We start from the raw sequence: 16,626 nt of genomic DNA on the forward strand, positions 1-16,626 counted from the left end.
TCTCTTTTAAGTGTCAAAACAAGTATTCATTTCGAAAATCGTTAAGTGTTGTAATCTCTTCTACCCTCTCTGATTTCGAAAAAGAAAACTTGTTTGTATTTGTCATTTAAAAGCAAATTCAAAGTTGTACGAAAAGCTTTCTTTGTAGGCATCAATACTAAGAAAGCGGAAAACAAACACCTGCATTGTGCATTTGCATCTTGATAGTTTGCATGTGTGATTTAGGGAAAGTGCATTAGAGTGTGCTGATTGCTCTTTGAGAAAAGATGGTATCTTTCTTTTCCCTTAGTGGCTAGGATTTTCAAAGTTGAAAAGATATAAAGCTTGCTTATCATCTTTAGACTGCATTTAGGAATTGTATCATACATCTCGTGGTGAACCTCGAAAGGCAAACTTCTAAAAAGATCAACCTAAAATAAATTGAATGAACTTAACAATGCTTTGCAACATAACGCACAACATAGAGGTCTAGGCTAGAGACGTGTTCCGGCGTCGTAAAGCCTGGTGACTGTCGATCTCGTTGATGGTGGGTGATTCCTCCTGAGGGACAATAGCGCCAGTACGGATTGTGCTCCCACGTACCGTCGCGTATATATTGGGAGACCCCTATAGGCATAAAACCTTTATCCTTAGGAAGCCGTGTCGGCCGCCCTACTGATCGCAATGCACTGAACACACCATTCAGGAAGATCGACAGCCCATACCCTAAAAAGTATTCTGCGGTTTTGCGAAAAGTTTGGCACACCCTCTGCCTAGAACTCCAGAGTAGTTTCTTTTGGCCTTTTTCAGACTCTATAACAGAAAAAGTCGATCCGAGAATTTGTCACTTCGGGCTCGTTAAAACATCGAAGGAGACTAGAGTCATCTTTAGCTTTTTCTCGACTCTTTAAAATAGAAAAAGCAATTTGTGTCTAAAGCGTCGTTAAAATTTATTTTAAACGGAACAATCACCCTTTATTCCTGCGTTGATCTTTAGGTTGAGAAAATGGACCACACCAACGAAGGAATTCCCCTTGGTGGAAATCCTAGTCCCTTCTCCTCTTGGGGAGAAGTTGGTGCGCCCCATATGGCCACATTGTCGCTTCCAGGACTGACAATTGGCCTGCCGGTCTGGCTCTTTTCAACCAATGTTGTTCAGAACACCACCATTCCTGAACAGTCGAGTCAACAGTTAGACTAGACTAGAGTTGCCCACCCGCCTTCTACTTCATCTAATTCTTCCTCTCCTCCTTCCTCTTCGCTTGACGGAACTGGTAAAACAAAAAACCAAGTTCCTAAGGAGAAGAAGGAAAAGAAGAAGAAAGAGAAGAAGAAGAAGGAGCCAAAAGCGGCTGGGGGCAAACAAGTGTCGTCTGACAAAAATCCACACACAACATTGACCAGGCCTAAATCACCATGTGTCATATGCAAGGGAGACCACTTCCACAGAGATTGTCCCTGCATCCCTCGGATACTAAGGGACTGGTCTCCCCGTTTGCTCAATTCGGTAGCGTCAACCTCTGATAGCCATGTTTACTGCTCACTGTCAACTAGTGAAAGTGAAACCACAGGACAGAGAGGGAAAGTTAGATTTCCCTGCAAACTCTGTGAAGGCGATCACGCCATCCATCGTTGTCCCTTCTTAGACGAGGCTAAAAGATTTTTGGAAGATCGCCCGATCTTACGAGCGCAACTTCCTCCTGGATATCAAAAACTCTTGCCAAGTCCTTCACTAGTTGAGAACCCGGCTGGCCCGCCCAGGTGGTCAGCCGAAGCACCCATCATTGAAGATGAACCGTCTGAATCCATACCCGACGAAGGTCAAAAGGTTGAGGCGGCAGTTGACCCGGTTTTGCCTTCAGAGGCTCTATCTTCGAATGATGCCATCACAGAGGAGAATAAAGACAACACCGTCCAAATTCTCTTCATCAACACAGACTCCGACGAACAAGGGGGCAATTTGCCCATTCCTTTGTCACAGGAAGGAACTTCGTCAGAGTCATACCCAGCCGTCTATTCGGTCCCACCACCAAGCAACCTGGTTGTGTCCTTCGACTGGAACCAACTAGGCAGACCCCGGTTGCCAGCAAGCATACCATTCAGAATTATCGTTCAAATATACATAATGGTAATGGTTGGCACTATCATTAATGAGGGGGCATCTGTGAGTATCATTTCCTCTATTGCTTGGAAAGCACTTGGTTCGCCAGCGCTTTTTCCTGAAATGAGAAATCTATCAGGCTTTGATAAAGGAACCAGTCGACCTTTAGGGATCCTCCCCAATGTGCCCATAACATTGAAAGGGAAGACCATTCAAATGAATGTGATGGTCGTTCGAGGACCCTTGGATTATAACCTACTCCTTGGACGAGACTATATATATTGCATGGGAGCCATTGTCTCCTCACTCTTTAGAGTAATGTGTTTTCCCCATGAAGGAAGAGTGGTCAAGCTTGTGGACCAACTTTCATTTCCCGGATCATGCATCGCAAATAGTCATATGCCATCCCTAAATGGTCTCTTCACGCAAGAAATGTCTCAACCCACGGTCCGTCCTCCTGATGAGCGCAAGTAATCCGGGAGGATATGACTGGAACCCAGGGGGCATGCGTCCTGGTCTGCTTCGGCAGGAAAACTTTGGGTATAGGGTAGGTTTCCGCGGGAGAATATGACTAGTCTGTACCCCGCCCATGCTGGAAGAGGGTTATTCTAGAATAAGATTCTTTTGTCAAAGTTATGTGAGTTGGCGGGCATCGTCGCTCACCTTTGTCTATTTCGGTAGACATTGCCGAGGAAGTGTTTTGTTTGAAAGATTAACGAGACAATCTTTGGGTAACCTGAAAGAGGTAAGCCTCTCTCGTTAAAACAATTGTTTTGACGGAAAAGAAGTAGAGGTAACCTTGAAATCGTACTTTATACCTGGGGGCATGCAAACCTTTTGGAGTGCAAGCAAAGAGCAGTTATTTATCTGTTTTTTGGGTTAGCCATTTCCTAACTTGCATAAAGAAAGGATGCGGGGCATAGCTTTGTAAGATGAAGCTCCATAAAAAATAGAATCTTAATGAGACATTCTTATCATATGACTGGGTAATCGGGCGGTCTTAGCACACAGTTCATGCTCGTTAAAAAATAAACGCAAGATCCGAGCAGTTTTAGCACATAGTTCATGCTCGTTAAAAAATAAACATAAGATCGAGCAAATGTTTTCACCCGCGTTTAAGCTCATTAAAAAATGAACTATCCTGGTAAATAACCACCGTGAATGTAATATCATCAGCCATTAAAGCCTTGGTCGTGTTTGCACCGTCACCTCCACTTTTCCATCGGCCGATCGTTCACCTCCATATGTTTGTTTACCCATTTTGAGGAACAGCTGCGAAGAGTGATTTCACTAGCCATCCTTGTGACACTGCCATGATTGGAAAATTCCAACCTGTACCTGGAAACAGCTGCTAACCCGTTTTATCACTCGTTCCTCAAAAGACGAGTCTTCTTTAAGCTCTTTTCATCTGACTCGTAAAATATGAAAAGATTGCCGAGTCCTTGGCCTTCCAGCTCATTAAAGGGATAGGAAGTGCTATCCCTCCTCTAGATTTTAATCTTTTTGGACCTGAGGGATTATTGCACAAAAAGATCGAGCGCTTGCTTTATTCGGCTCGTTAAAAATATCGAAAACTCATCCCTTTTGTATTGTTTTATACTTTTTCAGACCTAAGGGATTAGATGACGAAAAAGGACTTTTGGAGTTAACTTTATGTACCTTTTCAGACTCTCTAAAAATGAAAAGGACCGAGTTATCCTTGTCGTTAGACTCGTTAAAATCATTAAATAGCGATAAACTTGTCTTTAGACGAGAACGAGTTTCACTATCGCTAGGCTCGTTAAAACATAGCGATGGGCTTGCCCGAAGGGCACGTTATAGAAAAAGAATATTTTATCCTCCTCAAGCTTGACAAAAATAAAGAGGTACTGGTCAGCAATGACTGGGGAAAAATTGGGAGAAACTCAAGAAAACTTTGATGGTAGCAAGTCGCTCTTGAACATGACACTTTTCCTCCGTACCACAATTGGGTTGGGTTGTTTCATTCACCGGTCACATCCATGGTCTCGCCATACCATCCATATTTGGGGTACTGCTACCGATCCATCGCATCAGTGTCGCCATATTTTTAAGAGAAGTCATTCAGAAAAGTCAATCGTGTCCCATCCACTACCATACATTATCCTTCATCCTTTCATGACCGCCACCCTGAATCATATGTCACAGATCGTTTTCACCTCCATCAAAATCATTAGCTCCGTTCCGTGTCATTGATGTGGGATTCATTAAGGCCCTCCTTTGACAGATCACTTCTTGTCGACATCAGCTCATTATCCAAGAAGTTTATCTAGGAACAACCCCTTCAGTACTTTGAAGCTTGCATGCCTCAATGGCAAGTTTCTCACTTTCGGCGACAGGTATACATCAATGACCTTCGACTGAAAGATTTTGCGTGGTGTTCGATGCCAAGTCCTTTATTCACACCACGTGAATTGTACTGCAGTACCTTGAGGGTCATTATCATTATCGGTGATTCCTCTTGCGCTTGTTAACGGTTTACCTCATTGACCGGTAATCAAGCGATGTCTTTCCATGTTCGACTTCAGAACATTTCTCACATGGATCGGCTTGTACTTAGAGTGAAGATCGAACAAGTTTGAAGACCCCGGATCTAGTTTCATCCATCTAGGCTGCGATATATATTCAGGAAAGATAAAGACATTGACATGTACATCATTGCAGCAGATAATCATCCTACTCAAAGGATGATAATTTCATCAAAACTATCAGTCTACCACCAGACGATTGTATGTTCTATGTATAGAAAAATGAATTTATAAAGCTGAGCATGGGAATCCCCGTCTCAGCTAGATCATGAAAGCAGTATGAAAAATAATGTATTGTATTGTATCTTATTACAGGTCTCCTCCCAGCATTGGATGAACTTCAGATCCCCCTGATAAAGCATTTCACCCGATAAACAACCTCATACTTTAGGGGGCAATTGTTATAGAAATTTTTGTGCCTTACAGCATTGAGCATGAAATGTCCATAATCTAAGGGATCCAAAGTCCCTAAACATGTTGTTCCTACCCCTAGAGGAACAAGGCTAACAAACCACAACAATTCACAGAAGTTCTCCACTAGAAACTGCTCAAAAACAAGTCAATTCAAGATCAATTCAGTGGCTCCACTAGTTGTCTGCGCTGAATGCCAAAGCCAACACTAGCTACCTGCACTGCAACGTAGGTAGAAGCACTACCAGGGTACATTGAGCGAGAATTGCCAAATGGCATGTTCATTCCAAGAGGTGTCAAGACCCAGGAAGCTTCCAGAATCTTCCTCAATGACACTTGCCTCAGTGAATTCGACTGGTGATGAGTAAGAGGTTCCTAATCTCCAAGTGGAAGCAAGAACCTCCAAGTGGAATCAAGAACTGACAGAGGGAGAGGACACTAGTCAGATCTCAAGATGACTCATCCTCTCTCCAAACATCTATATATGGATCTCTCCTCCATGAGATCTAGGAGGCTGGAATTTTGTTATTGCAAAGAATTGATGTTGGTTTGAGATTGGGATCATTGGATGCTTAACGCTTTGAAGGGGGTGAATATAGGAATTCCATTTGCTGGGAAGGAGATGCTGGATTGGAGCCCTCTGGGTTGTATCTCTTCCTGAACCTTGTTATTCATCAATAAAGCTATCTTGGTTTCTCCTATATACTAATGTATCTTTGATGTATGATTGCATTAGTATGTTTAGTTTATTTCTAATCCTGAACTAGTTATGAATATGAATCCATGTCTTGTGTAGTGTTCTCTTCTTGTGATCTTGCAAAAACCTCTTGACGCTTGGCGAGCGAGAAGGCAAGTAGCTGGGAACCATCAAAGAGAAGAGAGAGCGGATCAAGGGACAAACAGAAGACACCGGTTAGTCCATCTATCTCTCTTCATTCTTAATTCATAAAGGAAGAATACTAGAATAGCTGTCTCTCTTTGTTGCTAAGGCACTGTCACACCTTAGGTGGATAGGATCGTCCTGCATAGGCATTTTTCCCCACAACACAAGTGGATCTGCTTGAGCTTGAAACTTTGTCCAACCTCTGTGTTGTCAACAACCTTCCCCTTGCATTCATTCCATATGTATGCTGCCTTTAGCTATTGTTCATGATGTTTCTCGCTATGATGCTTCTTCCATCATATCCTGATGTCCTTGTCTACGAACAACTTGATGTCTTCATGACTAGCCAAGCCTACACTTGATCGACTGCATCTCCAAGTATGCTCTGAACAGTGTCTTTGACTCTACTCTCTTGGAAACCATTGTACCTGTATTGTTGGGAGGGAGATGAACACCTGTGATACCTAGAGACATGGAAACACCCATGGCAATAAATCCGTCAATCAAAAACCAAAATAAACTTGAGAACTGACTTGCAACATACCTGTGTGACTGATCATGAAGGTTATGAAATTTCTGCTGGGAGGTCTGGAGACTGACTGCCAAGACTGCGCAAGGCACAATCTGGGTCATTGGGATCCTGACTGACTACTGGAATTATGCAATGCGTAGTCCAGTCTAGTTACTGACTGCTGGAAATGCAATGGACAATCTCAGCTGGCAATGGCTGCAAGCTCAGTGACTGCATTGCGTAATTTTATGGGCCAGCTGTCATTGTCCCTCAGAGTTGCGCAATGCAATAATCGAGGATAGTCATTGGGCTAAAATGCGCGCTTCCTGAGACGAAGACAAATCCTTCCCTCTCAGTATTGCACAATGTTGTCTTGGAGAGGTAGAGTCTAGACCAAGGCTGCCCAGACTCACTGACGTGCAACTGGAAATGAATGTGAATGTGAATTCATGGAGATAATGAGTGTAAGCATAAGTGAATAATCATGCATGCAAAAAATGAATGAAAGATTCATAAAATAGAACAACATGCATGTGGCTTAGGCAAGTCATTGAATTGACGACCATTCATGAAAAATAGTTTCATGCATGCGACAGTAGTGAGATGTTAACGGAAACAGAAATGGTGCTAGTACAAGATAGTATGTATCAAAACAATAGACAACGCTCATTGAAATCAAATAGACAACATTCATAACAAGAGAAACACAAAAAGTGCCAGAAATACAACACAAGATATTGGAAGCGAGCTTACACCAAAACAACTGAGTTGAACGTGTTGAGGCTCCCAAATGTGATATCATATGTTAGAGCTACAAGTTTGATGTTAGGAATGAGCTCTGCAACATTCATTTTATGAGTTTTTATAAAATCAAATATGTGACATGCACGCCACAAATATAGGAAGCGCGACACTTGGTGGGAGGTTTCTGAGATGATTATTGCATGCAACCTCTAGCTGCTAAAATTAGATCCCTAAATCAAGGGATCCCTTTGCATGATGCCTTGGGAGAAGTAGCCAATGCACGCAAATCAATTTTTCTCGGTTCGGGAGGGAATCGGTCAACTCAACTGCACATTCAAGAGGCTGCTCAACTGCTGGGAGAAAATGAGCATTTCTGGAAGGGAGCTCGGCCAGCAGGCTATAAGATTTGCATAATTTCTAGGTAGAGGAGCTAACTGCAACCCAGGCTTGCGTAATTCCTAGGCTGAGCAGCCCTACTGGGGGGAATTACACAATTTTTTGGATGAAGGCTAACTGGCAGAATTGTGCAATTCTGGAGCCCAGTAGGCTACCAGAAATAATTGCACAATTTCTTAACGGACTTTCTCAGCCTGTAGTTGTACCAAGTCTGAAGGAAAAACTTGTGACGGGAACACAACAAGCTCTGATGGACAGGTTATGATTCCGCAAGAAAGTCACTGAAGCTTGTGTACTTAACAAAGCAAGATATGCTGTTGTGAAAGGTTGGTGCGGAGGCTCCAAAACGAGGGTAAGGAAAACTTTTGGAGGTTGGTTGTAGTCGCTTCAACAATTGGCGACACATTGGTAGAACTACATCTCTTTGAATGGAGATTATTCGTGAAAATTAAGTGTAACATCTCCGGAAGTATTTTTTAGTTCTTAGTTCGTCTTGGTTTCACACTGCCTCGATTGTAAGATGTAGCATCTGCCAAGCTCTTGGTAGATTAACACACATTCCAAGCCAAGGAAACACAATTGTTTTAATTGGTCTTGAGGGGTATATTGGTGCATAAGTAGTATAGTCATCAGAGTCTTAGTTTCATCTTTGGTGTTGCTCTGCTGCGAGCAAGCCTAAACAGTACCTAAGTGGAGTCACATAGGAACACAAGCATGGCTCCACTTCCAGCGAGCATAGTCAGTACCCTGGTGGAATTACCTACATCACCTCTCTATGTAGGAAGCCTTTCTCGTCTTTCACCTTACTAATTTTCATTTTTTCAAACATTTTTCACTTTTTCATTTTTTCTCATTTTTCATCTTTGTAACTATGCATAACACTTATTTGTTTCAAAGGCAGAACAAGGATTCCAGATTGTTTAGAGAAGAAGAGGTTGTTCCTATAGAAAAGTAGTTTATGTATGCCTCTAACGTGCTTTTTAAGGTTTTACCCCTCACCTTACTCTACTTGACTTAGCTAACAAGGATTAGCCCAAAAGCAACCGACAAGAGTAGGTAATACTAGTTAGCACACAAGCATTGTGTTTTCACCAAGGTTCACTTTCAAGAATACATATTTTCCATTGATGTATCATGGACTAAAGATGAGAAGTTCTTACATAAGAGCGCAGACAATAGATAACCAAATGTTGATAGTTGTACAAGTCCTCTCATACTTTACCCAGCTTGTTTCACTAGTCATACATGGTTTCATGCGAAACTAACTTACGAACAAAACAAGCAAACAAACCATAAAGAAAAGCAAAAGAAAAATAAAAAGTGAAAGCAAAACGTGTAATAAAACAAGAAATCGGACAAACAAACCAACAAAGAAAGTAAGAAAACAAGCATGGAAGCAAAGAGACTGAAAGTAAACACTACTCCTACTCCTAAGCTAACAGTGCATGGCCTATGTCACGGGAAATGATACTTCCAATGTAGCCACCAGTGCATTGGTTGACCCATGTTGGTGAAGGCATGGCTCGTGAATAAGACAGCTGTACGAACCAAAAAATGTGAAAGATGTAACAGTGAATATAAACACACTGCAAGTTTACAAGTTACCACATAACAAACATTAGTGAAAGCACATGACATGCACTCTGTGGAGATACCATGGCGTTGTGCTACAATGCATGCAGGTGTTGAGTGTATGCATCCTCTTGATTGTGATAAGCAAGAAAACGTGAGGAAGGTATACCACTTATGTTGTGCATGTGTGCTTGTTGTGTAAGATTCCTCCAATGCATGAGCAATGGGATCGTGTAGTTCGAGAGGAGGAAGTGAAATCTTGGTGTTTGGTTGATCTTCAATGCAAAGAAGAGAGTGATGAGGATCCTTGAGTGTTTCGACAATTGCCTAACTAGAAGTCAAACCAACCTCAGGACAGCTAGGGCCTAATATAACCATCAGCTCGGACTGAAGTGCCTTGATAGCCTACGGGGTTTCGATTTCATTGACAGATAGATAATCATAGACCAGTGTCTTATACAGATTAACAATGATTGAATCAACATTGTGATCAGATGAGGAAGTGGATAGGTCATGACAACTAATATCAAAAAATTCATGAGTTTTTCGACATCCTCATGATTTGATGAATTGGGTAGAGCGGTGGATGAAAATCAAAGATGTTCACCCTCTTTGTTTTTAGAAATGAAATATGATAGATTGGATAGATTTTCAAAGGAAGATGTGTCCTCTTTGCACTGTGATGATAGACTGACATCCGATGTTTCCTGTGAATGATCGAGAGTAGAAACATCTGAGAATGAGTTTTCACGGGGGAAATCAGTAGTGGGAGAATCACAAGGGATGTCAGGATAAGGTAGATGAGGCGCAACTGGAAGGGAGTCATCCTTCGCCATGGGTTATTCTTTATATTCCTAAACACACTCATCATGAATGATAGCGCAAGTTGGCTGCATAACACCAAATCCGTCGAAAACGTAATCCTCGTTCACAATAGGTGAGGAGTCCAAAATGAAAGAACAGAAGACAGTACAATCTGGAGGATCAACAAAATATAGGGATGGAGCTTGAGGGAATGAATCCATGTGACAAACAACAAGCTTGCAAGCCAAATCTGCATAGGTATCAAGAGAGGGTGGGGTGTGAGGATGTGACAGTTAAACAAATGTGTGTGCATGATCTCCCACATCACTCCGCGGTGGTGGACAATCACTTGTGATGACAACTATGCCTACCTGTGATTGTGTAGCTTCATCACCAAAGTGCACTAAATGGGGTTCGGATATGTGAAGAAGATACTCAAATCTTCCATCATGAAATTCCCAATCAATATCAACTTTGAGGAATCGGTATGCAAGATTATAGAAGCATGTGTAAAAAATTTCAATGGATTCACTCGGTTCTTTTCATAATTTTAGAATTTATTTGTTGATTACTTTACGATCAAAGTGATTGAAAGCATGGTCTATCTCTGCGACTAAATGAGCAAGAGAATGAATAGATTTTTTGGGCAGCATGGCACACGAGTGCATTGGGTGCCCTCGAAGCGTGTAGATGAATAGCGCACAACTCATGTATTCTTTAAAGAATCCATGTCTTTCACATGAGCCTACAACATTGACCACGTGCTTAACCAAGGCTACATGGCCTCCACCGTCATATGTTTTATGTGAAAAGTTATCCGAGAGCTTTCTTGAGATAATGAAATCGTTTCCATAAGACATACATTTTGGAAGAGGAACTCAATAGTTAGTCATGATAGATATGTAGATATTCAAAACAGATGTGAGGACTCAACTTGTCATCTGGCCCTCCATATAGTGCCAAAATGTTAACGTTGCTCGACCCGCCAACATGTCAGTGGATCTCCCCGGTAAGAAGTTGCAATTATACCTCAAACTATTTGGAGTAGGAGTCCCAGTAGTGTGTCATACGGTAATGCCTTGACCGCGATTTCACACACAGCGAAGTAAGATGTCCCTGTTGATATCAAGGGTGTGACAGCTACAGTAAGTCAAGGAAAGTGCATGAGAGGTTCTAACACATTGAGGGTGAGGTGAGTGTGCCCCTTGGAAACCTGTAATAGTACGCGGCTTGGAGGCTAACACACGAGAGAAGATGCATCACCAGATGGAAAGCAAGTTAGTGAGAAATCTAAGGTAATGGTTAAAACAACAACACATTCTAGAAATATTCATACATACATATACATAATAGTCAATACATGCATGTGTAATCAAACAAATACATATATCATTTAGAGTAAACAAGACAGCATAGAATACAATACAATATATGCATGAAATGTGTTGGCTCTATTATATTAAGAAGTGTAAGGTCTAGTCATACAATACATCTATGTCCAACCAATAGTTCCAATAGTGGAACGCTACAGCCACAACTATGTGCTCCTCCAAAGATATATACTACCTTTGTGCAGTGGAGAAGCCAAGGCTCGTTACAATACTCTCCAAGCTCTCTCCATGATAGTCTTATCGGAAGCTTGGCTAACCAAAAGCCTCTACAATGAGTTATGAGGTTCTATTTATAGCAATGGGTGGGGTGGCCCTTGACATTCCCCTTTCTAACAACTCATCTACCCTCATGATGCTTCATCTACTCTATGGTTGTTACATCCAACTATCGACACTTGACATACACTTGAAAAGATGTTACATTAAAGTGCAGATGTGCCCATGTGAGACAAAATGGCTTGAGCAAGCCATGCAAGACATCACCGATACTTTGTCCATTGTGGTGAGACCAAATCTTTGACATGCTTGTGATGGTGAAGGTGGTGAGATGATGCCAAGCTTGGTCATCCGTGATGGTGTGCATGCACTCCATGGTGACATCTTGTTGAGGCAAACTCTTGCCTCTGTCACATTAGGTACATTGGTGTGGCTCCTCCATGTTGGCTTGTTGGGGCCTGACCTAGGTTCAATGATCTGAAAATGGGGCTCTTAGGCTTCTTGTCTAACTTACAAGAACCTCTCCCACTTCCAAATCTTAACTATTCCCAAGTCTTTAGGATTAACCAATGCGGAACTAAATATGTGCTTGAAAATAAGGTGTATGATTATGGTTGTTTTAAGTTGTTTTTGTGTTGTAAATTGATTTTCTTAAATTGATATAAATCATATAACAATGACACAATACAACAAATAACAAACACACATAAGAAAACAAGTTTAATATGGAGTTCACCCAAAACTCTTGGGCTACATCTCCCTAAGCTCTAGTTAACTCAACTAGGCTCTCTAGGATTATGGTCTAAGTTCTTTTACAAGCTCCATGCTCAACTCCACTGGTTTAAACAAAACATAATGGGTTCATAACACCATATTATCCCTTGGCTTTGAAGCTCTCGACTTTTTGGCTCTAAGCTCTGGCTCTGGCTCTCAGCTCTGGCTCTGGCTCTGGCTCTGGCTCTTAGCTCATGCCTCTGGCTCTGGCTCTGGCTCGTAGCTCATGGCTCTGGCTCTTAACTCTGGCTCGTGGGTCTCTGCAACCTTCAGCACTCTATCTTTTCACTTGACCTTCAAGTGACCCCAAAGACTCTCTTAGCTGCTTTACCTTATACTCATGCTCTGAATTGAGCTCTCTACCTCCTTTGAGGTATTTTTCTGGTTTTTCAGCTACCCTAGCCATTTCTCTATGATTCATTATCCCTTTGCGGCTCTATGGCTTCTCTTCTCCCCATTAGTTCGACTGGCCATCTGGCTCTGAGGATCTGTGGCCTCAAAATGCATCATTGCCTATAAAAACACCTGTTTGCTGTGTGGCATGATGATCAGGAGCGGTTACAGAGGTTTCGGGGCCTTCTCATAGGCAAAAACCCAAAAACAGAGAAAATCCCATTACACAGGCATTTTCTGGAAAATACACAATTGTGCATGTCTTTTGGACTTGGAATCCCATTTATTGCCCGTAAAATCCCTATTGGGTTCACCATTAGGCATTATATTGCATCGCATTAGCATATTGGGCAAAATCCCAATTACACGAGGAATATGTGAAAAACCCGACAAAATCCTTTTTATCAAACTTCAAATAATATCAAATCCACCCTATAATCATATCGCACTCTCCACCGTCGATCTGCGAGATCTCTGATCTAATGGTCAATATGCAGTTTCAGGCGACTTTAAGGTTTGGAGGTTACCCACCCAAAAATGTGGTTTCCCTCTCCCAAGCCACACATCATTCATTGTATGGGATCGGGCGCAGCCGGCCCCATGCCATTTACCACTTGAGGCCGACCCGAAGTCCCACTTACGGAACTCAAACTTTTATAAATTGCACCTAAATTCCCCTTCGAGTTTGGCTTTACCGATTTGGGTGTCTTTCCTTTGTATTTTGATTTTTACACCGAAAAACATTAATACACAGAATATCTCTTTTACCAGATTTCAAATTTTATAAACTGTGCTTATGAAATTCGTCAGGTTGAACAATTTCAAGTCACTGATTTAATCCTGGCCATCCATTCCTTTTCTCATCATGATTTCTAGTGGATATCTCATTTGGAATGACACACGGGCTCTATCCAATGCCAATGCCAATTCGGCGATCTGATTATCGGCGATCGACATATCTCATGATCGCAATCGCCAAATCTAGGGTCCCAATATCGCATACATGTCTACCTCAAATTTCATGCATCAGATTGGCGGAACCCAGTTTCTTCCGCCTCCACTTAAGTCCACCTCGTGGACCATCTCTGATGCAGTTTCCCTTTATAAGAGTTTTTTTTCCTATTTTAGGGGACTTTGCCTCTTTTTCCAAAGAACAAAGGGCATCTTCTTTCTGCGATAACATCTACATCCGAAGTCCATTTTAGCCCATTCAAATTGTAGTAGATTTAAAATGAAAATATATTTTCCATGGTGCTACATCCAAGAACTTCCTTGGACATTAATTTTCCTTTGTGAGGAACACTTAGACTTAGGACTCTATCCAAAATCCATTTTGGATCACGCCTTCCCACTAAAAGAACTTTTGGTCTCCAAAAGACTGATATACTGATCTGAACAATAGATGAGAGTAATATCACCCTCTTCCTTCAGCCTCCATACACTTGCCTTGCATAGTGTATCTAAACCAAAGCCTCAGACCACTTTCCTTCCTGGATGTGCTAGTTCTACTGGGAAGAACTATCTTCCTTCTTGACCTCATGCAAAACTTCTGCTGAGATGGTCACAGAAGGCAGTTTGAACCTCTCTACCTTGATCATTGATCTGAGGTGGCTCAAACAAATGTGAATTACACCTGCTCCACAAAACTTTCATTTGTACCTGTTTGAAACACTATCAACAAAAACTGTTAACAACAACAGAAATATAGACAACAATTGGATGGCCTAACCTCCTACTTCAACAAAAGAAATAGATTTCACATCTTGTGAATTCCTCCATGTCTTACGTCTGCATACAAATGATGGACTAGATACCAAGCCCACAAAACATGCCTTTAAACAAATGACCGTTCAAGTCAAGCATATAGAAAAAGACGATTAGGACTGTTTTTCAAAACATGAAACACTTCATCATTATCTCCATTTTGGAGACCAATTTAACTTCTCCCAAGTCAACATGGCATCACATGCATGTCAAAGAAATCAACCCTGCAAGTTAATTAAACATACATGTTCAAAAACAAGGAAATCATCAACATCCCTGTGTTCATGCACATCAAGCTTATGCACGCATTTCATCCTTCAACTTTCACTTAAGCACACTGTGCTTTCAAAGCTGAAATGAAATATAATTTTGTAGTAACAAAGTGAGTCTCCTACAACTTGCATTCCATTAACAAAGAAATGCAAGGAGATGCATCAATAGACATGCAATCTTAATCAGATAAGAACTCTAACCATTTCTTACTAATCCCTTTCAAAGGCACTACCTTTGTTTGCATATCAGCATCATCATGTGAATCATCCTGAGATACATCATTCATGGAATCTTCCTTTCCGTTTCTACCATCTTCTCTTTCCACCTTCTTCAGCTTCCGTGGAAGCATTGTTGGATTAAGAGTCAAACACTTTTCAGCAAGATGCCCTTGCTTACGGCAGTAAGTGCACTACATGTGTTAGGTACCTATACTACTAGTGTAACCCATTATTATTATTAGTACAACCCCCTTATTATATTGTTGTGCTCATGTAGTCCCCATATTGTTATTATTGTGCCCCATAGAATCCCACTATTGTTATTATTGTGCCCTACGTTATTATTGTTATGTCGGCTCTGATTATATTATGACCCCTTAGACTCCTATATATAGAAAGGAAGTATTTTCATTTGTATCATCCAAGAATTGTTCATTTGTGTAATATAAAGGAGGTTTCCCCCTTGAAGAGGCTTATTTATAAGCCATTGATCTATCTTTTCTATCTTTTTGTGAGCTGGTTTCCTAACATTTGGTATCAGAGATTTGGATTCTAGGGTTTCGCTGCTCCAAATAGGTCATCGTGGAATTTTCACTATAACATTTTTTCTATGATATTTCAGAAGGTAAAAAAAATACCCATTTCAGAAGAGATCGCGGTGAACCTTGGGTCCAAATTTCATATCTTGTCTCGCTATACTTTCGGAGATATGATCTGAGGAATTTATGGCTTTTGCAAGCTCTAGAATTTCATCTAAACCAGGTCATCATAGAATGTGCACTATAACTCTTTCGCTACGAATTTTCAGAAGCTAAAGAAAACCCATTTGAGAAGAAATTGGTTTGAACCACGGCTCTAAATTTTAGATCCTGTCTCACTATATTTTCAGATATATAATCTGAGGAAGATAGGGCTTTTGGAGACCCTAGAATTGCATTCCAAATAGGTCACCTTGGGAAAATCATCATAACTTTCGTTCTGAGCATCAGAATGAAATTTTGTAAGAAGTTTCAAAAAGAGGACTTCCTATAGTTCTTTGCGTATCAGTTTCAAGAACTAAGGTGGAAACAGTGAGATGTGGCATGTTGTACAACTTCGCTCTACTGAACTAGTCTATAACCAGGTCACTGTGGGAGATTCTACATAACTATTTCTTGGATAATAAAAATATGATCAGACTTGTAGGGTTAGAAAAAGAACTTAGAGAGCTACTGTACGAAGAAATTCTAGAACTTGGAGATCTGATATTATAGAGTTACATTCATTTCAAGATCGAGCTCCTAAAATCAAGAAAAATCGAGATGAACAAGTTTGATGGCAAGGGTCCAGTAAATTGGATACTACAAATGGAGAAATATTTTCATCTACATGGCATACCATTATTACAAAAGGTATGTATTGCGTCTTCATATTTAGAAAAAGATCAATTTTTATGGTATAGAGGGATTTTTTCTCGTAAACCACTTGTTACATAGTCAATTTTCACGGAGGAAATTATAGAACATTATGAGGATACAAAGAGAAACACATTGTTTAGAGCAACACCACAACAATTGGAAGAAAATAAAGAAAAAGGGCTTTGTTACAAAGTGGAAAGAAAAATTATGGCAACAAGGAATTCTACCCCTCAAAACTATAAAGATGGAAGTG

This window comes from Pinus tabuliformis, chromosome 3_2 (genome assembly GCF_031772625.1).
Source record: "Pinus tabuliformis cultivar Carrire ecotype Pingquan chromosome 3_2, CPIR1, whole genome shotgun sequence".
NCBI lineage: Eukaryota > Viridiplantae > Streptophyta > Pinopsida > Pinales > Pinaceae > Pinus > Pinus tabuliformis.